Raw genomic sequence first — 25615 nt, 5'->3', positions numbered from 1 at the left:
TATTGTTCATAAACCATTATTTGGCAACTATCTCTTTAAGGATAAGCGATGTTACAGCCAACGATACAGCATGCTTACTTTTAAGCAAATCGGGAATTGAAAACACCGTTTATTTAATTCTCAACATGTCTACCGTCTAGCCTGTCTATACGCTCTATGCTATCGTCTGATTACGTAATAAATTCAAAAACATACTTCAATCGTAGCAGACAAGAGCCCAGTTATGACATAGTCATCATATGCGACAATACAGTAACACTTCAGTTCTGGCAAGGTTTACGTCGACAGAGCTGGATCCCTGCCAATCCCCCAACGGAATTGATTCAATAATATTTCATTTCACTGCGACAATTCCTGTTTACACTGTTTGTTACTTGTCTTTTTGTTTTGTGGGTTGAAAATGGGATCATTTTTGAAAGTTTAATTATGTATTTCGAGGTCTTTTTTTTTGAGGGGTTATCATCTAAATGACGTCTCTCGCCTTGGGCTAGGCGAGTGTCAGACTCTTACTGACTAAAAAACATCCCGTTCCTACATCTGTTTTTCGAGCCGAAGCCCTGGTAATCCGCTAGGCTGTCCGCAACGAGGTAAGCAGTCCGCAGCGTCTTTCGAGTACTAACGTTAAATCATCGTTATCAACAGCTCGTGATCCAACAGTCCATTGACAGCCTCCTATAGATGGCAATGGGAGAGGAGAGGTTAGTCAGAATTTCCATACTTGACAAGCATGTTGGAAATCGTAGTTTAAAAAGGTACTGATTTATCAGAGAGCGCTGCTGCCTGGTCTCTGTCAATGTGTAGTCCGTCCGTAGTAGATAGTTGGATCTTACCTATGGAATTTCTTGCTCATTCTTCTCCATAGTAATCTACACTTTGGAACAAGCAACTAGCTTCACTAGAGGACTGACCGACAGACAGACATTTTGTTTTCGCTATATTGTAATATTTGCTCAGACGCTCAAAAGTGCCTTACCGGTCTATTTGAAATAAATAATTTTGACTTTAACTTTACCTTACTACGGCTCTTGTGAATTGTAGGGATTACCGCACACTTAAACACTATAGAACTATTAAACTTCAAAAGCCAATTCCGATATTAAATCGAGTATGCGTAAGATAATTTACATTGCACACATGTACATATGTAGTATGGTAGGTAATCTAAACAAAAACGCATACGAATTCTTCAATCGTTCACAAATACGTTTGATACGAGAATAGATTATGACGAATTTGAATCATTCACACGTCAACGTGTTCTCGGAATGAAAGAAAGGAACAAAGACGCATTTTGTTTTATAAGCCTATTCAGGTTGGATTTATTGAGGATATCTTAAAACGTTAATCTATGCAATTTTATGCAAACTGTGTATATATACTTTTGGCTAAGTAGTGTGCTTTTGTCACCACTCCTCTTCCTGTGGGTTTTGGTAAGACTTGTTGGTTTTGGGAGACTCCACTTGTGAGAGATCGAGCAGGAGCGTTTTCTGATAAACCTAAAGATTCACCATGTTATAGGTTCAGGTTCACCAGAGATGTGCTATGCTACGTTGCTGTGGATGCGTTTGGCTTTCATCAATCATATTCATTGGTAAACATAGCTTAGCACTGGTGAAAACGGACTCAGCTATATTTTTTATATGGAAAGATGCGTGCTATGAATGACCTCCCTACTTATACATCGCATACTCGAGCTGCGCAACTTCCTTCCACGGCTACTTTGCGGCAACGCATCTTTATAGCACATCTTACTCGCTACTACATAGCTTAGTACCTACTAGTGGAAACGGTCACATAGTTTCACATCTTCGTAGCACATCTACATAGCACACCTCTGGTGGAAAACCACCCATAAAACATCTTCATAACCAAGTCAACACAACAAAGGCATAATACCTCAATACAACAGTAATCATTATGCAAATGGTAGAAGAAAAAAAAATACATGTAATCGGAACACTACTGCATCGGAATAACGCATTCGTGCATTGACAGCTTGTCGATACAGTTTCGATATATATCACCGGAACCATTGCTGCTCGATGTATGTATGTAAATCCTTTATGACATGCACACAGACATACAATGGGGGCAGACACATACATTTTACATATTAAAGCTGTAGCTTGAGCTACGGCACGAGCTATAGGTAACTGTAGCTTGAGCTGTAGAGCTATAGGTTATAGTTATGGGGGCTGTAGGTTAAGCTGTAACGAGTTGGAGCTGTGGACTGCCTGGCAGGTTACCAGGGCTCCGGCTTGAAAAGCAGGAGTAGGAACGGGGTGGTTTTTAGTCAGTAAGAGTCTGACACTCCCTCTAGTCTCGCCCAAGGCGGGAGAAGACATTGGATGATTTCACCCCTCAAATAAAAAGCTGTAACGAGTATTAAATGACTGATGAACGTACACTACTATTTTGAGTTTTGACTGATGATGACTACATAGCAGAATTTAAGAATTTTTTAAATTAAAGTTATCATGTTATCATACCTACATCGGGCATATAGAGTTCATAAAACTTACGAAAAATTTAATACTAGACATAAGAACATAAAAGGTCTTAAACAGATAAATTCTTCACGCACTCCCTAGACTAGTACTCAATCACCTTCATAGACGTAAAATAGTTAACCCCTATTGATTACAACTTCAATATACCTAAGCCAGCGTACACACGTAGGTAAATTGTACGTACATAGTGTTTCAATGTCTCGATGCGACACTACTGCAGAAGCTAGATTCAGGTCACTGCAATATTCATTCCTGAAATGTGAGACACACTATTACACGTCACTACATTGTATTTTTTTCATTTGCTAAGGGAAGTGAGATAGTTATTTAAATTAGTCGTGTATCTGCTTACTCCTTTAGATGATAGTATTATAGTCGTGATGTTGTGTTTTAAGAAAAAAATTCAAAAACCGATGTGTATCTTAAAAAGTATTATTTTTATAAATTATTATTTATTGTGTTTTTTGGGCTTACTCACGTAACTATTTGAAGAAACTCGACTAGTTTCAAGCCATTATACGGGCTCATATTCGTGAGCTGAGAAACGTCATAATTAATTTAGTATGTATGTCTCACGAAAGTTGTAATACCATTGCTTTGTTAACTTTAAGTTCTTAGTGGATTACCGGGGCTCCGGCTCGAAAAGCAGGAGTAGGAACGGGGTGGTTTTTAGTCGGTAAGAGTCTAACACTCCCTCTCGCCTCGCCCAAAGCGGGAGTATTGGAGTCACCATTAGATGATTTTCCTCGAAAAAAGGTACTTTAAGTAATTACTTAAAGTACCTTTTTTATCTCATTTCATTTTCTACAACAAAACACTGAAATACCTTGCACAAGCATCGAACGTGGGCGATCATAAGTTGTATATATTTAGATCGGACCCCAGACTTCTGCGAAAGGTCGTAGGTTCAAATACGAACCCGGTTGATTTATTTATTGAACTATGTATAGGCTGGTATTGAAACCCTTTGGTTATTAAAAATCACGGTTTACTCACGTTTTATTAATGGAGGAAAGCGACTAGTTAGTATGTCTCACGATAGTTATTATGAGAAAATATAGAGTCGCTTTGGGTTTAATACTATGTATAACTACCTCGTTGGTCGAGTGGTCGCAAGTATCGCTATTACCGGGGTCCCGACTCGAAAAACAGGATTAGGAACGAAGTGGTTTTTAGTCAATAAGAGTCACACTACTCCCTCTCGCTTTGAGTGGGGCAAGAGGGAGTCAAGAGAAAGTCATGTTTTGCCCAATAAAAAAAAAAAATCGGTACGAAGACTTCTAGCTCAACAGTTGCAGTTACGACCATTTGACAAACGAGTCTATAAAGTCATACCATAAAAATAAACGTCTGTCGGTCCTTTAGTGAAGCTACTATCATTTCAAAATGTAGATACCTATGAAGAATGGACACTTTAAAAATAAGTAGAATTTATATCGTGTCCATAAAAGTTAAAAAAAAAACAATTAAAGTGGAACTCTGCTTACCCCCAAGGGGATGTAAGGACAAATAGGTGAAAGCAAGAATCACCTGTAATAGTTACCTGCAAAAACAATTAAAATGTCCAACTTAATTTATTTGTCTGCGGTCACCACATGAAATAAAAATTCAACGAAGGTTTACTCATTTTGGTTTATGAAAAGCCTTTGAATTAAGCTCAATATTGATTGAAAACATGACATCACTTAACATCTTTTATTAACTAAAAATAACGGTTTAACTCACGTAAATATATTGAGACAATCTCCATTAGTTTATCTATTAAAAAACCGTATCAAAATCCGTTGCGTAGTTTTATAGATTTAAGCATACAAAGGGACATAGGGACAGAGAAAGCGACTTTGTTTTATACTATGTAGTGATAATGATAATGCTATTTTGTGCCAATTTCGTAATGATACTTCTGCAATTTTTCTGTCAATCCAAACAAATGGATATAATATTATACCTATACTTAGTTAAACATATCATAGTGAATGCTATGCTATATTTATGGTGCTATTTATTACTCGTATAGTGACCTTTTGTCATATCGAGACATACAAGGAAATATTGCTCATGACCAACTTATTCGCTAGGTTTATCCATCAGAGTTAAGTTTAAAAAAACAGGATATTGATATTAAAATTTAAACAATTGAATTTGGTATATTATTATTTCGTTTTGTATACAAAATATGAGCTGAATATTCATTGATTGAGTCACTATGTCTACTGACTAGTAATTTTTTGGTGTTTGATTCTTAAGTCTGGCTTTTAGTGGGCTTTTTCATATGTTAACTTTTAGGGAACAGAGAGTAAAGTTCTCTAAGAAAAGGAGGATCCTCCGACCAGGCGAGGTGATCGTGCCTGGCGGGCTTTCTGCCCAACTGTTGTTCTTTGGGATTTTCTATCCATGTTTATTCGCATGTAAACTTCATACGTGTGTGATGTAGGATTTATGACGTCTTCTGTTGATTTGATTGTCTATCCTCTGTGTGACTTTTGTCATCTGTCACCACAAACTATTAATACTAAAAAGACCCTATTGAAATATTTTAAACAACTTCATATGTATGCCATAATTATCTTCTTTTAGATATACTTAGGATGCCTTGTACTCACATCAATGAACACGATACAAAATATCTAATTCGGTGCAGTCGTTTAGTAGTTACGCGCTGACAAACTATATCGTGACTCATTTCTGTTTTTTTTTAAAGAATACTGACAGGTTAAATAGGTATATCAATTAAGACGGGTTTATAATAAACCACGTCAAATATGTACTGGCAGTAATATAATACTTTGTTAGGACACAAAGTTAGAGCAAGGAGGTTTCAAGGTTATTCTACCTGCTTCGATAAAAATATACCGAGCGGTCTATATTGATATGATTAATAAAGTTATTTTAGCGTGAAGCTTATGGTTATAATTAAGTCGTGTATGTTTGTTACTCAATCTCTTCAAAACGGCTGAAAGGATCGGGATGAAATTTGGTACTGGTGTAGATTATAGTGCGAGAAGAGGCCTTCGGTCAGCAGTGGCCATTTATAGGCTGTTGATGTGTGATGTGTGTAGGAATACTCGTAGGAATAGGCTACATTTTATCCCACTAGAACGCGGGCGGGCAAGCTAGTTTCATCGGTTAAAAACCCGCGGGAAGAGAAGCGGTAACAAATGTTCCTATTCTATGTAAAGTCTACCATCTGCAATTTTGCTCACTCTTTTGAGAATATTGCTTTGAAAAATCCAAAAACAGTGATGACTGTTGATGAAGCCAAGGAGGTATATAAGATTCGTAGCAATTGGGATTCCATTGTCTCTACCGACCCTCACTGGAGACAGGCGTGAGGTTATATAGTTACTTGAGTAAACGACTGGTGATTCAATAAAGCTAGTAGCATATACAATGACCTAATTAAAAAAACTTCAATGATGATGTTATTTTCTTTCACAAATTCTATAGATAATACACACAATTGCCCTTTCTGTTTAATCGGGCATATACGAGTATACGAATTTTTGCATACAAACAAAAAGGTCTTTTGAAACGGATGAGTCATTCGTTCACCCGCGTATCTTAGTGTCATGGCCGCTTTAAACTCAAATAAGCAAATTATTGTTATGTTTCCGCGTTCATATTGAGGTATGCAGTTTAAATTGCAATAGGTATGCTAATTATGTAGGTCTTATGAGAATTACGTGGTTTATATATTGTTGATCGATTTAATGGTGTGGTGGTTTAAAACTCCCGTTTCTTATGAATGAGGGTGCCGGTTCAAAACCTTAAGGGCTAGTGTCATTGTCACATTTTTCCTGTAATGTGTAGATACTTTCTAATATTATTTAGACACCACTTACAAACGGTGAAGGAAAAGTTCGTGGGGCTTATAATTTCTGATTATAAGTTTCAAATCGCCAACCCGCATTGAGAAAGCGTGGTGATTTATGCTCAAACCTTCTCCATGTGAGAAGAGGCATTTGGTCAGTAGTGGCCACTTATAGGCTGTTGTTGTATGTATGATCGATATAATCTTGAATTTACTACAAAGCTAAGAATGGTGATCCATTCTTAACAAGTTAGTCAGTAGGAGTTTGACACTGTCTCTCGCCATGCCTTGTGAGAGAAGTTGGATGATTTGGATGAAAAAAAAGTTAGGAAATGGTTAGGCAGGAACCCTAAGGCACTACTATGTGTCTTCTCTATCGTATTCATCATTTAAGGCAGAAAATAAAACTAATTCTCTTTTAACCCTTTATCTGGAATTGATGGTAACTAGATAAAAATCCTTTGTCTTCTCAGGTCACAAATATTATTTAACAATTTTAGTTAGTGCAATTTTACACATAAATTAGTCCTACATTATCCAAACACGCCATGACAGTACTGTTAAGTTTATACCCGCAGTGCAATAAGTGAGTAATCTGTTCTGGCGTCGCTCCATTGAGCTCACTGCCGCAGCTGTGGTTCCTATGGCTTCTGTAGAACGTTTTTATTTACTTAGTTTAAGGAAATGTCATTAATAGACAATAGGGAACTTAATTCTAATTCGTTATTTGCTACAATAAGTGTTAGTATGTGTATGGGAATTCGTTCGCTCAACGTTACACCTTTTATCCCCGAAGAGGTAGGCAGAGGTGCACATTACGGCACGGCCGCTATACAATGTACACCCACTTTTCAACATTTGTGTCATAAGTCCTACGTAATGTGTCCCTAGAGGGTGAGCCTATTGCCATATACTGGACACAATTTCATACTTCGTGCTACCTCTGCGAAATTTTCGAAAAACCGAAAAAGAGCCAGTAATACTTCGCCCGACCCGGGAACAGAACCCGAGACCTTATGTCAGGCAGTCGTGCTTGCGACCACTCGACCAACGAGGCAGTCAATTCGTTCGCTCATCGTACTACAAAGGCAGCTATCAAACAATGGGCGAGGAATAAGCAAAAAATTTAATCTTTCTCTTCGAATATCCTTCATTTAATTTTAACCACACCATATTTTGCTTACCAAAATCAAATCAAGAGAACCCAAATTGCAAACATACATCAAGAAAGATTTTTTATTTGCAATATTAACACGAGATCCGGGATGTGTTGAGCTTTGAAGCAATTTCCTTCATCTTATAAGTAGTTGATCACACGATTCCATCTGTTTCCTTTGCCTCCAAAAATACATGTGATGAATTAATGTGTCATCTTTGACTTTATTACAACCAAATGGTTGTTTTATTTTAAGACTAGCGAGCCGTCAATTCGTTCAGGTGGTCCCTCTAAGTCTCAATTGAACGTTGTTCTTTGTTCTATCAGAAGTGTGCTACATATTTTTGTAGTTTGATTATTTTCAAAGCATTTTTTGTATAATAGGGATGATGACAGGGTATGAAAATTAAAAATCTATTTTGTCCGTCAGTTAGGTAATGAAAAAATATTAGACACGTAATTCATTTTGTCATGTAAGATAACAATACTTAGATAAAACGAATCAAAGTTTAGGAGTGGAAGCAAATACGTCATTTCTACGCATAAAATTCTGGTGTTGATTTCGGTTAATTCTGGTAATTTTTCCACTCAGTTGTTGTGAAATGTAGTAATTGATTCACAGCTTTTAATCTCCGAAGGTGTTTGCAGAGGTGCACTTCACAAATACACTGTAACACCCACTTTTCACCATTTGTAACACACATTCTTTCAATCTTATTTATTTTTAGCAAGACTGCATCATCGCTAATTCATCTTAGCTTGCAATTAACCCATTAATGTGCTCTAATGCTTTATAATTCAACACAGATACAAGATTTGAATGTAGAGATCATTCGTTAGATCTAAAGGTCGCAAGCAGCGACCTCTGACCACTTTTAGAAAGGCCTTTGATTTTCGATTTAGTATTCTTGGTTAGTGTCCAAAATAGAGCATAATAGGTTTTGACTAACATCTAGGTATACTTCTATGTACTAATATACAATGTGATAGGGGCGAGACTTCTAACCCGTTAAGGCTGAGTTCTACACCTAATTTTATCGACAAAAGTCGGGGGTCGAAGTGGTCGAATCCCCTCCCCTAAAAGTTATGGCTATTTTAATATTTTTTTTACTTTTTTAAGATATTAAAGGTGTAGGTATGCGTGGTAGATACAAAAAAAAAACGACAAACGGTAGCTAATAACCTTGGCTAACTAATTCATTACTTTTTTCATATGTTTGATAATGTTTTAGTGAGAAAAAAACATTTGTGAATTATTTTTACCGAAAAAATCACTATTTTGCAATATTTTCAATTAGGGGTTCAACCCCCATATTACTTTTTTGTCGATAAAATTAGATGTAGTACTCAGCCTTAACGGGTTAGAAGTCCCACGCCTATCACATTGTATAAAGCTGAAGAGTTTGTTTGTTTGAACGCGCTAATCTCAGGAACTACTGGTCCGATTTGAATAATACTTTTTGCGTTGAATAGTGCATTTATTGAAGAAGATTAAAGAGTATAAAACATCACGCTATGACCAATAGGAGACAGAACAGAGTGTGTGAAACCGCGCGGTATTAGCTAGTAATTGATAAAATGGCTACGAAATCACAACAAATAATGGTGAAATTCATAAGTAATATTTTTTGGTTTATTAAATTATTACGCTATATTTACTCAACCGATCGTCTTCAAATCTTACTTATAGTCGGTCGAAAAGGACATAGGCTGTCTTCCATACCGAGAAAGGTAGAATAAACCACAGATAAAGGCAGAAAGGAAGAAATCCCCCAACAATAACTTCCATATTCCAGAAGACCGAAAAATTCACTTTACCAATCCCATTTGTCCAGAACTTTGTACAACAAAAAGAAGTCGAACAAAGCACTATATCTTTGATATTAAAATGGGATTTCTAAAAAGTGAAACGTAATGTACGGACATGCAAATCTAGGTCGCAGTGAGGCTTGGTTAGCATTGCGTCTTGTTGCATTGTGTTGCACTATATTAACCATGCTAACTGCTGTTTCGTTTAATACTGCAGTGACTACTAACTGTATGGCCCTTTTTTTATAAACAACTAAGATAAAATTGATAGATTTTTCGAACAATTAGAGGTTAAGAATGTCTTTATTTTTTTTAACGTAGTATCAAAATTAAGCAGAAACTAGTTAAGTTGCTCTACTACCTCTATGAAACTTTTTTTATTGGGACTAGCCCGCCACATCCTTCCATACCGCTGCAACTCTTGTAAGCCAGCATCTACAGAAGTTACAACCATGAAAACATCTGACTCCTAGTCACGGACTTCTATGAAACTAACATAATTAAAATAACTGCACATTACACAGAATTTCGAAAAAGAACTCAGTATTATTGGTATCCAATAACATCATACCATCATTCCCTTTACTCTTTATAGTTACCTAAAAGAATAAAATACTTTGACAGATACTTTTGACCAGTATATTTTATACACCCTTAAAAAAATCTTAACACAACTCATCAGCGTTTAACCGCAAACAAATCAAGAACATTTCAAGAGCCCTCACATCCAGGTACCAAGCGAAGGCTAGCGACTAGCGAGTAACAAGATCTATAAAGAATGTGTTCCTATAAAACCATCTTCGGGTCCAATGGTACCTGTTCTGCAGACACGATAAATGAGTCATCTACCTCATACCTAACTTGAGTGAGCAAATCAAGTCAGACCAACTTCCCAGAATCAGTTTTATTGTAGAAAAAGGCATTAAGTCCCTTTGTTAGCACATTGTAGATGCAACCTTTTTGTGTCAGGGATAGGGGTTATATTTGCAGTTTTCTCCTTTGGCTGTACTACGTTTTTGTTCAGTTGCAATATCGTGTGCTTATTAGAAGGAAATCGCACGTATTTAAATGTACTTTTCGCGTGTGAAAGAAGTTTCTTTTGGTTTCAATTTAATTTATAATTTATAGCGACTAGGCTTAATGTCGCATTTCGATTTAGTTGTTCTAGTTACAGCTGTTTTTCAGCCAATTTTACAAATGGAGGCATAAATCATGCGTACACGCCATTATGTGTGGTATTAATCACTTTTGTTTGATCTGTAAAAGATAAGCCTAAGTACCGTTGTTATGTACATTGAGTAAAAGTATCTATCTAAAAGACAGGTCGATTTAAAAACCTAATAATACTTTACTGGACTTGTGGGAGCGAGATCAAAAATGTCGTGCTTGTAGCTACAAGATTTTTTTTATGAAATACGGGGCGAATGCACAGACTTGTCATCTGATGGTAAGCGATCAGCGCCGCCCATGGACACCCGCAACACCAGAGGAGTCGCAGATCGACGAGTCAGTTATTATTCCTGTTCAAATGATGTCACTTAATAAATAGGTAATTGCAAGACAAAAACATAATAGAAGCGGCTTTACATTGTCCTATATTCTACCGATTAAACTGTCGACTTGCATTTTTCTTCCGCCACTCGAGTCTTGGCTTGCCACCACGTTTAGGAAGCGGGCGTCTTAAATCTCCGGGCAACCACGACTATTGTCTACAAGATACAACATTTTTTGGAAACCCCAAACCACTAAAAACTTACAATAGTAACAATAAAACTCTCAACAAAGCAGATACAGCCACAAATGGTCATCGGCTAACAGGCTGATGGGTTTTTGCAGAACATTCTTCGTCCAGTGAAATGGCGACATTCCTTACTCTATTTAAATAATCTTCCTGAAATTTTGCATAGGTATAGTTCAGAGTATAGATAAAGATATACGTGACAAATAAAAGCTAAATCTATGTCATGTATAAAATACGGACTACCTAGCGGGTTTACCAGAGCTCGAGAATGCGATCGAACTGACTTCAACATGTTTTGAATTGACAATTACAGAATAGCCTAACAGGTTTCTGTAGAAAAATGACACTTTTTTAGTAGGTGGCAAACGAGCAGACAAGTCACCTGATCAGCGCCTCCCATGGACAACCGCAATACTAGAGGAGTCATAGGTGCATTTTCCGGCCTTTTAAAAAGGAATAAAAAGTTTATGTCACTGTAGTTATTCTTTGAAATAGTTCTATTAGATATAGAGAAATTTCTCCTTTAAAATGAGTTGTTAACTCACCAAAATAATTGAACGATTGACCGATAATTCTGTTTTTTACTCCACCACTAGCCATGTCCACTTAATTAAGAGATACTTTTTGCTGATATTGTTACGCAAAATAAAGAACTCAACGCTGATACTGAGGATTTCATTTCAAAAAACCCAATAACACGTAGTTAGCAAGCTTAGGTAAAGAAATGACCAAAAAAGTAGTACCAATTTGTAACACCATTGATAAGAAAGAATTAATAAAAAAGCAACACCATAGGTACAATGAACCTGGTATTTATGAAGAATGATTCAATTCCTTTTAACGGCTGCCAGTGAAATTCATTGGCGACTATGAATGACCTCTTTCATACTACTGAAGCAATGGATGATTAAATAATACGTGCGTGAAATGGTTAGTGAGAAAATTCTTCATCAATGAGGCTTCTCTTGATGGTTTCTAGCCTTTTCTTCAGTCTCATTTTCCCACGTTTTGAACACGATATAGACTTTGTTGTTTAGAAATTAAGGATTAGATTGTAATAATTATAACATTTTAAATGTTCTTTGATTTAGACCTACTTTTTACCATTAAAAAGCAGTTATATTTTTGTACTAAGGATTCCTTGAAATTCTCTGTGTTCTATGAATTGGACCACGAGGCTTTAAATAAGACTTCAATTTTAACAAAAAAACCGACTTCAATGAATAAATAAGAGGTATGCACTAAAAAGCAATCTGCGTATTTTTCATTGGTTGTGAGAATAATCGCACACACATTATAATGAAGGGTACAAGATTATGCTGGAGTCGGTGTCAGCCAACTAAAAGGTTTGTTATTTACCTGTTATCCCAACAAAACAATGTTTTACACCAGTTGTTTTATTCAAATAGTGCCGTGCTATGCAGATATAGAGAAACTTCTCCAAAAATAACAATAATTGTACCTACTTACATTATAATTGTTGATGAGTTACCAAAATAATTGAATTAGATTTGAAAAATACGAATAATTCTGTTACTTTTACTGCAACCAATTTGTTTTGCCATGTCCACTTAATTAAGAGATACTTTTTGCAATAATGTTACGAAAATAAAGAACTCAATTAAACGCGCTGATACTGAGACAGTTTTGAATTAAAAAACCCAATAACACGTAGTTAGCAAGCTTAAGTAAAGAAATGACCAAAAAAAGCAGTACCAATTTGTAACACCATTGATAAGAAAGAATTAATAAAAAAGCAACACCATAGGTACAATGAACCTTGTATTTTATGAATAGAATGATTCAAATTACCTTTTAACGGCTGCACTGTAGTTCGTTTAGACACGCTTTTACGTTCATTGATGATTTGAGAAGTTCTATGAATGACCTCTTTCATACTACTGAAGCAATGGATGACTTTTCAAATAATAAAGAATTTCGTGAAATGGTTAAAACTGAGAAATATTTTTCAAACACAAACAGAGGCATCTCTTTGATGGCTTCTCAGCCAGCACTTCAAGTACTCATTTTCCCACGTTTTGAACCAGATATAGACTATCTGTTGTTTAGAAATTAAGGATTAGATAAGCTAATATACATCACATTAAACTCAAACGCAGAGCTTATTCTGTTCATTTTTGAGGAGTTCCCTGGATATCTTCCAATTTATGGTCAATTCCTTGAAATTTGACTTTTCTATGAATTGGACCAACGAGACTTTACTCTATTAGACACAAAAAGAATTTCTCAAATCGGTCTATAACTGACGGAGTTATCGATTAACATACATAAAAAAAAAAAAAAAATACGGTCGAATTGAGAACCTCCTCCTTTTTTTGAAGTCGGTTAAAAATAGGGCTTAGTATTGATGAAGCATTAGTTTTCCTTTTTTGAGGAGGGGAAATCATCCAATTACTTTTCTCGCCTTGAACGAGGCGAGAGGGAGTATCAGACTCTTACTGACTAAAAACCACCCCGTTCCTACTCAAACTTTTCTAGCCGGAGCCCCAGTAACCCGCTAGGCAGTCCGCAGTTGCAGGGCATTAGGTCTTCTAGGTTCCCAAATTGGTCGGAAATAATTCATTATTGATTTTAGAGACCCCGCTCGGAGATGTCCTTAAGAGCTCGTTCAGTCTCATCTTCAGCTTTTGTATAAAGAAAACCATTCTCAAACTTATATTTCTTTCAAATAGGATCAATAAATTCTACCAATATAGATCACAACACATAAAATTCAACAGTAACTCAACTGGTATTGGCACAAGTGTGTAGCTAAGACAATAAACAATTTATAATGTCAATCACGTATTGTGTGTGATATGCGAAAACCACTCTTATTGCGAACTATGTAGGATACTAATCATACTGATAGTATTGACGTTATTTTAAAGCTGATTGTCAGAGTACAGACAAGCGGATCAGTATCGTGAGCCCTTAACCTATTACATATCATTTTATCAAAATGACTCAAGAATTAAAATCTCTTTGAAGTTTTTGTGTAAACAGTATTCATCTGAACAAATATTGTTGGGTAAACGTTTTGTCTGACTGTTCATGTGTATGAGTAAAACATAAAATAAATTATTACAGTGGAGTTAAGCTGTTTAGGAGTCATTATTTTTGCTGTGATCTGGGAAGGAATCAATCACTGATTTGAATTTAAAGTCTCCGGATTGATTTCGATTTTTAACATTAGTTCTACTTTTGTTAATACGATAAACAACCACTTTAGAAGGCTGGCGTAGGACAGATGAATCAAGTCATTATTTTATAATTAGTATATAAAACTGCTGTTATAATGCCGTATTTGTAAAGAGTGTTCAAATTAGCTCAAAGAGAATGCACTTTTTGGCTTAACTACTGGGCCTATTGTCATTCGTATATTGTCAGCCAAGATGATAACAAATATGTGGTTTAAATTAAGTCATAAGAGGGTTTCCCATATGATTTCAAAATAACGGAAACAGCATCTCATCTAAATACAGGTAATTTAACCAGTATTTCTTCACAAACACTTATTGCTTCAACGTTATATTAAAACAAGGTTAATGTATATTCTCAAAGTTTATAGTCTTAGCTTTTATGTTGATTTAAGTTGTATGTTACTTAGTTAATAGCTTCACGCTTATATTTGTCTTGAGGTATCAAGCAGATGTATAGTCTTGTAAGTCAGGGAACAAGGCTCATCATCTGACAGTCTACTCCTAGATTTTGAGCCTCCAATAGATCAGAAAGTTCGCCATAATTTCTACGCTTTTTTTATATTTTATGGGCCGACGTTTGGCCGCTATCTCACCTGATGGTAAGTGATGATGCGGCCTACGATGTAGCACGTCTGCCATGAGCAACCTATTCACTCGGGTCTTGAAGACACTAAGGTTATACCCATCAGTAAACACAGAAGTGTTTGTTTAAACGCTTTGCAGGAGTGTAGAAAAGGAGTGTACCAAAACCCTTTATTAAACAGATAGCTAGGTACTAGGCGATCAGATTTACAGAAGAAATGTTTCGTAATTAGCGAGTGACCCTGTAGTGTTGTGACACGTTTGTATGATTTAAATCAAGAACCATGCGACACCAAGTATTTGGTACCATTTTTTTTAAGCTATACTTTATGTAGAGATTCTATTCAACTTGTATTCTTCAGTGCTTCTTGATGTATATGGGTATTTTGTTACACGCTGTATGCATATAATCTAGCAGATGACTGTGTCAAGCTGTTAAAGATGATGGTAGAAAGATTGCCACATAGGCAATCTAAGCATAGATTTTACGATCCACGGATTACTGTGTTCAATAGCACAATAATAAACGCTTGCCTATGAGAGTTAATCATATATTGCATTGATCTTTACATGTCTTTTATAGTACTGAGAGTTTAGTTATCTGGGACAAGGCCTTAACGTTTTCCAGCTAGGTTTTGCGTTTATATTTATTGTGTTTCAGCTCGAAATTCTATACGTTTAAAGTGTGGGAGAGCCATGCTTCGGCACGAATGGGCCGGCTTGACTAGAGTGATACCACGGCCGAGCAGAAAACCGACGTGAAACCACGCTTGCGTTGTGTAAGTGAGGATACCTGCGGCCCAATTACCCCCTTCCCAATCCTCGATTCCCCAACAACCCTTTAATTTCTAACCCCTAAAGGCCGGCAACGCACTTGTAACGCCTCTGGTCTTTCGGGTGTCTATCAAGTGATTCCTCTACTCGTTTGCCGTAAAATAAACATATTTTTTCTGTCTATTGACAGATTAAAGAATTGAATTCGATTAATATCTTGGCATTAATAATACACCACTGCTATTAATTTATATTTCTATCACCCTCAAGGTGAACAGATGACCTAGTAAAGGTCGTAGGGACCTGCTGTACGCAGGGCGCTCTCAACTAGATCTGGAAGTTATTTGGGGAGGCCTATGGTCAGCAGTGGATGACTTGTGGCCGATATGATGATGATGATGATTTTCGTGTTAGATTTCATCGCCTTATTTAAGTTTAGCTCCTCCATAAGGCTTTTCGAGACTTAGTGATCTTTACAATGGCCATTTTTGGGTATAAAATCACGTTGGTTAATCGGCTTACTTAATTTTCACTTCTAAAAGTGAAATGTAGATAATTTGGTGAAGCAATGCTATTAATACCTGTCATTAATGCCATTATTTTCTTTCTGAGCCATGTTTAAACATATTTATAGACAGGTATCCCCATTAATAGGATCGGCAATGAATAATTATAATTGAAAACACCTGTCGTATCGCCAATTTCATTTAAAATGCACTAGACCAGTATTCCAACGCGTACAATAAACAAACTACGATCCATTGTCGAAAAACGTTAGCAGGCACGAAACGATAAAAATCTCGCGAACCATAACGACTGATGAATCAGCATTTAAAGTGTAACCCTCACAATTTATGGACGCCATTAGTAATTACATTTACTCAACTTGGAAACTGACGTTTTCCGTTGGCCGTATAATAAGCGGCTGAGAGCACCTCGAGCCAATGTTCGAAAAAAAAAACACAACGATGACCCGTCTTGTCTGACTGAGGAATGCAACGCGACAAAGTCGAGATGAGCGCAGCACACCGCTCACTCGGAGATCGCGTTCACACAATTTCACGTATTCGGGTAATAACGATAGGCAGTAACTCTAAAGTACATGGGTATGTCTAGCTAATATGCCGGAGAGGCCGTTCACAAGGCGCGGTCGTGAACGAATGCAATTATTTCATGCTCGATGTGCTTGTATCCGCCATTACGGTGGACGCGTTCGAATTTTGAATATGCTCTAACTTTTTTTATCCTATTCAGCCGTGCATTGCGCTCATCCAAGCCGGCTTGTTTTTGTTTTAATTTACATTTACTTTGTTATCTGAGTGATTCAACCCGTTTATCTATGTTATATTATTACGTTATTGTAGAGATAGGAATATTTATTTATAAATTTAATCTTTCGTAAAACTACGCTATTATGAATGAATGAATGATGTTATTGACCTTGTTTCGTTATTATCAGTCATTAAAAATACTTTTTCGTGTCACCCAAGGTAGGCGGGTTGATACCATAGAGTAGAAATGTTGATTGATGAAATCGTTTATACGTTAAATATGTTTGTGGTGTTATTATTTTGACGTAAAAAATAGTATGTATCAATAATTTTTCATTGTGTTTTAAAACAATTAAGTGCAAGTAAAAGAATAAAGGCAAGGATAAAGAATGAAGCAACAATTTATAAAAACAAGAGTAATACATAAGTCGTGGTTACGTTTACGTACCAACCTATTCACGTTGATAAATAATACAAGACATTCAGATATGTTAAGCAACATTTAACTTGCGTTGTTTTTACCGCAAATCATTTGTTTAGCACAAAGCAAGACAATGTTCGAAGAATTCATAAAATTCTTTGATTTTATTCAACAATTTCACTTTTGCATGACTTAGTGGTGTATCGAAACATGAAATAACAAGCAATAAGTGCTGTATGATGACCTAACACGAGCTGAATCTAATCTAAAGTGTACCTACTTGTTAGTATCGAAGCGTTGTCAAGTCGAACCGTTTTTATTAAACGATTAAGTGCTTATGGACCTAGTTATACACAAACTCAAACAAAAACTAGTCTAATATTAGATGTTGCAACCGTTACTGGTAATTTAGAAACGATTACATTACTATAACTTGCACACCTGGCAACAACACCAACATAAAACACGGGAACAAGGAAACAACGAACAAAAACATAAATAAAAAATAATGTAAGCGTTATCGAAAGCATAGTATACCTGGTGCGGCGATCACAACACTCGACTACGGTTAAATTAGCAGAAATATTGAACAAACTTTCGCACGGCCAGTCCAATCGATGCACGATAAATAATCACGTATTAATAAATAACTGTTGCAAAACTCGCGGCAACACCTCGTCGGCACACGAATACTGTGTTAAGAACGCAAGGGACACAGCTAGCCGCCACTAAAATTATTGATTTACAAAACAACAAAAGATATAAAACGGGCCGAGTGCACACCCCCGCGCTGGCCGAATCGATCAGAATGATAATTGTCGCGCACAAAGACTACTGACTACTCACCTAGACAGTTGGAATGCACACACACATAAAACAACAACACACAATTTATGTCAACAATGTTTCGGATCACAACGTTCAATACACTAATTAGACGTGTTACGACACTTATTTATATTGTTTTTATTATGTTTAACTGTTAATTAGTGCGAATTAAAACCGATTTGTGTGTCGGAGACGCGAGCAATTCGACGATCGCTAGCAAGATGGCCCCGCGTATGCCGCGCGGCGCCCACCCCCCGCGCGTCGCGCGTACGTGCAATGAAAGATAGGTGGCCGGTACACGAGGCGCGACCAGAACGGACGCCCGTCCCGAGATATGTCGCGAGCTAAGCCTCTGTCTACCTGCACAACGGTATTGCGATAACAACACGCACCGTTTCGCACGCTCTATCCGAACATATTTCTATCTCGCGATCATTTTATTTACTGGGACTTACACTGTGATTTTTAATATCAATTGCTGACATGAATAATCAATAATTAAGTAAGAATTAATTGGGATTTGAAAATGTATCCATTTTGATATTTTATAACTATTAATTAACTGAAGTAATCAAAATTCCATTTTAAACCATTGTTGTAATAAGATTAAGTACAAAGAAATTATACAGCCAAAAATGTTTGTAATTTAAAAAACTACCCATGATATAAAACAGCTGTTACTGATAGATACAATAATCATTGAATAATAGAAAATATTATAACGTACGCATTAAACAATACAAAAATGACCTCAAAAGATACTATTTTACATAATAACCTAGCCAGACCTCTCAATTCCCAGCAGAACAACAACGACATTGATTTACGAGCGAAATATCTCGCGACTTATCGCAGGACGTTTAGCATCGCGCGGGCCGACCGCAGTTCTTTCCCTTCACACCGCTTTGCCCGTGCCGAGACTCCCCCCGCTCGCCCGCCCTGTCCTCTGCCTACCGACCTCTTATATACTGCTCTCTTTACAACAGAAAAAAACACCAATTTCCCAAATTCCCGAAGCGGACCGCTCTCTCGCTCGCGGCAGACCTAAGATGGCCGACACGGCTTCCATTTTGATCGCAGATTACAACGCGTCGCGTCCCCGTGCACTCAAAGCCTAACCGCTGTAGCGTCCTGTACTTAAACTACGCTTTATACACTTATCGCACATGTTTTTAGGCTATTTTTTCGCGTCTAATGCGACGGTGATGTCGTATAGAGTCGTTTGTATGTATATTAGCTTGTAGTTGTTTGATTGTTTATGTATTGATTGGGCGTTGTGAAAGAAAGTCCGTCTGGTGTCTATCTAAACGTTTGCGTTAAAATGTAGCGGTGGGCACTAGGTATGGTTTTGTCTCTTTTCACCGGTACACGGTACAATCTATCGCTGTTAGTACAGAATGGCGTATGGGCCAGTCCTTTCGCGTTCTGCCGAAGCGATGATACACAATGCATACAGCCTATACGTAATGTGGACTCTTTATTGAAAACTCCTTATAATCGTGGGGTTTAACTTTAATATCGTGGTTTAAAAAGATTAAAGGAATGTTTCACTGTTAGATTAAGTTTATTTTAACTTAACTGATGGATGATTTATTGTATTTTAAGTAAATTATGTGTCACTTAAGTTATCTTTTTATTCTGTGCTTAAGTTACTTAAAGTTAACTTAATCAGGATATGTACCATTTGGGCCTTAGTTAATAAGTTTAATACAAGTTGAAGATATTGGCCATTATTACACTTGATAGTAACACGGAAGTTCTGGGTTCAATTCCCGGTATAGGCACTTTAATGAAAGCATGTTTGCTAAACTATTGTTCGTGGTATGTTGGGATCGGTTGCGGTTTTCTATCGATTTTCTGTCTTACCATGTTGTAATAAGGTTTATTTTTAATTAATTTTGTGTACTCTACATAATTTTAGTAGGTAACACACGTAATTACCCACTGATTATTATTTATTAAATATCAAACTTAAACTGTACTATCGATCACCATTTTTGGCGTTTTGTTAATCGTAATTGTAAGTACAATAATTCCACAGATAGAGCCCAGAAGGGCTGATGCGGACCCGGAGCTGCGGACATTATCAGCAAGATAACTTTAAGTATACTTTGTCTTCAGTCTAGCTTATGTCTTCAGACCACCACAGATGGAGCCCAGTAGGGCTGATGCCGACCCGGAGCTGCGGACTGCCTAGCGGGTTACCGGGGTTCCGGCTCGAAAAGCAGGAGTAGGAACGGGGTGGTTATTAGTCAGTAAGAGTCTGACACTCCCTCTCGCCTCGCTCAAAGCGAGAGAAGTCATTGGATGATATTCCATCCACAAATAAAAGCTGTGGACTCTATCGTGTTACCGATGCTCCGACTCGAAGAGCAGAATTAGGAACGAAGAAAAAAAAAATAACTCCACCTGACTTTTAAGTTACAAAACATATCTAAGTAACACTAAACTGATAAATAATAAGACACCGCTTATCTACCAAATCAAATAGTATGAACTACAGTCAAAAACATACATGTGCTATGTAATACACGAATTCATGATTGATAACAATTTTGACTGAAAAATATTGATGTACTAACCCAACAAACTTTGTACCGCTTCAAACAGATTTTTATTTTATTTATTCATTTACATCTTGGGCAACGAAGGCCCATATTAATACAATAATACTATACTTACTGTAACATAAAATACTATAAATACATACCTAATCATGATATTGATTAAACCTCCTTCATTTTAAACCAACCCTGGATTTCCACAAATAATTAAAGGCCAAAATTTGCAAAAACCTGCCAGCCGTTCTCGAGTTTTAGCGAGATCAACAAACAGCAATTCATTTTTAGGGTTCCGTAGCCAAATGGCAAAAAACGGAACCCTTATAGATTCGTCATGTCTGTCTGTCTGTCTGTCCGTCCGTCCGTCCGTCCGTCCGTCCGTCCGTATGTCACAGCCATTTATTTCCGAAACTGTTGGGCCTACATAGTTGAAACTTTGTAAGATGGTGTATTTCGGTAACCGCTATTAGAATTTTGAATAAAAATTCATAAATTTAAAAATTAAAGGAGCGCGTTCAGGCACTCCATACCATAATCTGATTCAAAAAAAAATTTTCAGCTTACATATCCGTGATGGGTGTCTATATAGGTCTTTAAAAAAGACATTAAGGTTCCTAAAACCACTTTTCGTCAAAATCAATCGTTTGAAAGTTAGACGCTTCCAAAGTGGAAAAATGTGTGTCCCCCCCCCTCTAACTTTTAAAGTAAGAGAGTGAGAAAACTGAAAAAAATATATGCTGTAGATTTCAATGGAAACTAACAACGAAAATTGGTTTGAACGAGATATCATTATTAGTTTTTAAGAAATAAAACATTTTCAAAAACCGCAAATATAACTTTGTCGTTCATACAAACACTATGCAAAACCAAGTTATTTTACAATTTTTATATTATGTCATCTACTTATGCTGTTACGGAACCCTTCATGAGCGAGTCCGACTCGCACTTGGCCGGTTTTTATGTATAGAGACTACACTTTAACATTGCATATAATATACTACAGTAGAACTCCAATTATCCGAACTCCGACTATCCGAATCGCCGATTATCCGAATCACAAAAATTGTCAATAAGTCTAAGTGCGCTATTATTCTCCCCCCGCGAAGCCAGTGTTTGCGCGTCAAGTCTTGACTTGACTTGTCTTAACTTGCCGCTGTGCCTACACTGACTTCCCCCGCAATTTAATTCAATAAAAAAATATTGCATTATCTAAACGTAGCTTTTATTCTCTTCAATGGCAAAATTTTTATAAAAATCCGATTATCCGAATATTTGATTATCCGAATGGGTCCCGGTCCCCATTAATTCGGATAATTGGCAGTTCTACTGTATTCTATTATTTACGAACTTTTTCGATCCAAATTTTACTCAAATTTCGTATCTAGACCAAGTAGGTAATAGCATTTCAAAACAACCCTCTAAAACTAGTACTGCACCTCAAAACAGCCCTTTACATGGTTTGCGATCACGCTTCGCAGGCGGGTTGGAAATTAATTATCGTTTGACGTAAAGCAAACTCATACTACTAAGGTACTGATTGGTTAGTTTATTTGAGCCGACCAATCAGAGCACCGATCGCGCTCTCGTTTTGATTGCCTTAAACGTAAAGCCAACTCATACTAAGGGTACATTCCATAAAAAATAGAATAGCACAATCCATAGACAAAACGATACAAACTAAGAGCCTCTATTGACATACGGGCTTGTCTGTTTACCCTGCTAGGGAGCTGGCTTGATGTTTGTCTTAGTTAACTTTATTTATGAAGGGGAGTCAGTCTATGTTGCTATACTTATTATTGGATGAGGGTTTTGGTCAGGTCGCTTCCAAATCCAAACGGCCGCTGTGGAAGTCAATGGGGCAGGTCTATGTTCGGTAAGTAAATTTTGAAGTATACTTATACAATTTTAAGACGCTCTCAAATGTAGTTCTGTCACTATCAATTCTTTATAAAATAACAGAGATAGCACGATTGAGTAGCGTTTGAGTATTCGGGCGTTAGTCCTACTTGGAGCTGTGGACTATCTAGCGGGTTGCCGAGGCAGGCGAGGTAGAGCAGGTATTTAGTCAGTAAGAGTCTAACATCCCCTCTCGCCTCATCCTTTTTAATGCTATAAGCCGGTAAACAAGCTGACGGATCACCTCATGGTAAGCAATCGCCGCCGCCCATGGACACCCGAAACACCAGAGGCGTTACAATACAAGTGTGATGCCGGCTTTTTGGGTGATATGAATTTAAGGATTGATTGGGGAATCGGGGATTGGGAAGAATGGGAAGGGGGTAATTGGGCCTCACTCACAATGTAAGCGTTGTTTCACGTCGGTTTTCTGTGAGGCCGTGGTATCACTCCGGTCGAGCCGACCCATTCGTGCTGAAGCATGGCTCTCCCACACTTGAAAGTACTAGACTTAGGTTTTAAAAACGTGACCTAGTGCTTAATAGCGCTGGTGAGTAACATGAATGAATGTTAATGGAAACAGCCGTTGGGCGTTGACTCATCCTTCGACTTATTTGAGCCGATCCTATTTATTCAAACCTGTCGTGAGAACTATTAGATGCTTAATGATATTTTTGTAATAACTATCGTGAGACATACTAAACTAACTAAAAATCACGGTTTACTCACGTACATTTATGGAGAAAAGCTCTACTAGTTTCGAGTCACAGAGGGACTCTCATTAATGTATGTGAGTACCTAAGCTGTGATTTTTTAGCTTGGTAAGGAGAGAATATCCCGCTAATATCATAAATACGAAAGTTTATAATTATGTTTATTGTATGTTACTCCTTCACGTCAAAATAGCTGAAGAGATCGAGATGAAATTTGGAACAGGGGTAGATTATAGTCTGGAATATAGGTAGTCATGTATGAGCAGCGCCTTAAACCTCAGGGCCACTATGACTTTTTGCCATGACTTATCTCATAAAAAAACCTCAATAATACTTTGCCCAACCCCAACATCAAACCTGAGTCCTTTTGCTCATCACACTTGCATTATAACATCCCGGCTAACAAACTCCATACATTTATTACAAAAGAAAACGGCCAGCCTACACGAACGAACCTAAAAAAAACACTCCAAGCAGGTTTTATATGTACATCAGATGATGATCCTAAAAAAAAAACAAACTCGTTAATACCTACAAATGTAAGTATGTAATGTAGGAACCATCTTTGTCAACTTCCGTCAATATGGCCAATATAACTTGACCTCCTATAAAAAGTGTAGTACGAAGAACCAGGGGTCTTGTTAACTGGTCGCCTTGCTTCCACGGGAGCAATGACCTCGTATGGTGACCGTTTGCTGTCAGAGAATCAATCTGCGATCGATATTATCGAATGGGCTTTATAATCTGTGCTTAGTAGGCGCTTCATTTGTAGATTATCTGTGGTTAATGTCATTTGAAACTTGATTTTTGGCGGTATTTTCCGTTTTGTGTAATGCAATTTGAAAAGTTGTTTATTTCGTAGCAAACATGTATTAATTAAACCAATTATAAATTGGTTGTCCCATTCTTGTTTACTTTTTTGTTTTAAAGCTATATTTAAGTGTGGGAGAGCCATGCTTCGGCACGAATGGGTCAGCTCGATCGGAGTGATACCACGGCCTCACAGAAAACCGACGTGAAACAACGCTTGCGTTGTGTGAGTGAGGTTACCTGAAGCCCAATTACCCCCTTCCCAATCCCCGATGCCCCAACAACCCTAAAAGTCTTAACCCCCAAAAGGCCAGCAAACGCGCTTGTAACGCCTCTAGCGTTTCGGATGTCCATGGGCGGCGACGATTGCTTACCATCAGGTGATCCGTCTGCTCGTTTACCGGCTTATACTATAAAAAAGAACTACTTACCACTTTCCCTTCTTTTCCACTAGCTTCTGCCAGTGGCTTCACCCGCGTTCCCGATAAAAAGTATCCTATCACCCAAGTCAGCTCATACCCTGTCTGTATACTAAATTTCATCAAAATCCGTTCAGTAGTTTCAGCGTGATTGACGGATAAACATCGAAACAAACAAACTTTCACATTTATAATACTAGTGTGATTTTAAAAATGGAAAGTTATCAAGACGAAAATGAAAAATTATAAACAGTTGACAATTGTATATTAAGAACTTAAACTATAGCGTTTTTTGAGTGGGAGAAATCATCCAATGACTTCTCCCACCTTGGGCGAGGCGAGAGGGAGTGTCAGACTCTTACTGACTAAAAATCACCCCGTTTCTACTCCTGCTTTTCGAGCCGGAGCCCCGGTAAACCCGCTATGTCGTCAGCCCCGTTCAAACTCATACTTTAGCTCTCCTTTCAAGGGATAACAAGACATGCAATTATGAATTTTAATCCTTAAATAGGTAATAGGCACGATCTATGCAGCATTAAAAATGACTATAAACTTAAACACAATGTAAACAAGACACAAATTAGATTGACAAATGAATATAACTAACAATTTCTGCGTGTAGGGCGTTTTTTGCATGAAATAGGATATTAAGTAGCAGCTGTCGCCGACTGTACTGGTAGGGTGACCATGGTCGTAACGAAAATGAGATTTTATTTGTTTCTAACTTCTAATAATAAATAATTTAATGTTGCTGGTTCTATTTTTAAATGTATACAATCCAATAAGTACCTTACCTTAAAGATTATTCACAATATCACACTAATATTATAAATGTGAAAGTTTGTTTATTTGGATGTTTGTCCGTCAATCACGCTGAAACTCCTGAATGGATTTTGATGAAATTTAGTATACAGAAGGATATGAGCTGACTTAGGTGATAGGATATTTTTTACCCCTCAAGAATACGGGCGAAGTCGCTGTCTAGAAGCTAGTAAATTATAAATAAACTATACATATATTGTTTTTCTACTAACATTCTACGACATATTTTTTACAATACCACACATTCAAGCACAGTTCTGATAAACACGAATCTTTTATACTGCGTTC

The 25615-nt window shown here is 37.1% G+C and overlaps 1 protein-coding gene across 1 annotated transcript in view; it reads right to left on the bottom strand.

The window, feature by feature from the left end:
- The window catches only part of LOC118279723 (uro-adherence factor A), a 124215-nt gene extending 105844 nt beyond the window's left edge, over positions 1 to 18371 (bottom strand). Inside the window, 1 exon segment of the mRNA XM_050702429.1 lies at positions 18125 to 18371. The gene's annotated coding sequence lies outside the window, so the exon portion shown is untranslated.
- Between the last annotated feature and the right edge of the window lie 7244 nt (positions 18372 to 25615).

This window comes from Spodoptera frugiperda, chromosome 22 (genome assembly GCF_023101765.2).
Source record: "Spodoptera frugiperda isolate SF20-4 chromosome 22, AGI-APGP_CSIRO_Sfru_2.0, whole genome shotgun sequence".
Taxonomy (NCBI): Eukaryota; Metazoa; Arthropoda; class Insecta; order Lepidoptera; family Noctuidae; genus Spodoptera; species Spodoptera frugiperda.
Note: the sequence above shows the minus strand (reverse complement) of the source record. Positions and strands in the feature narration are given on the sequence as shown.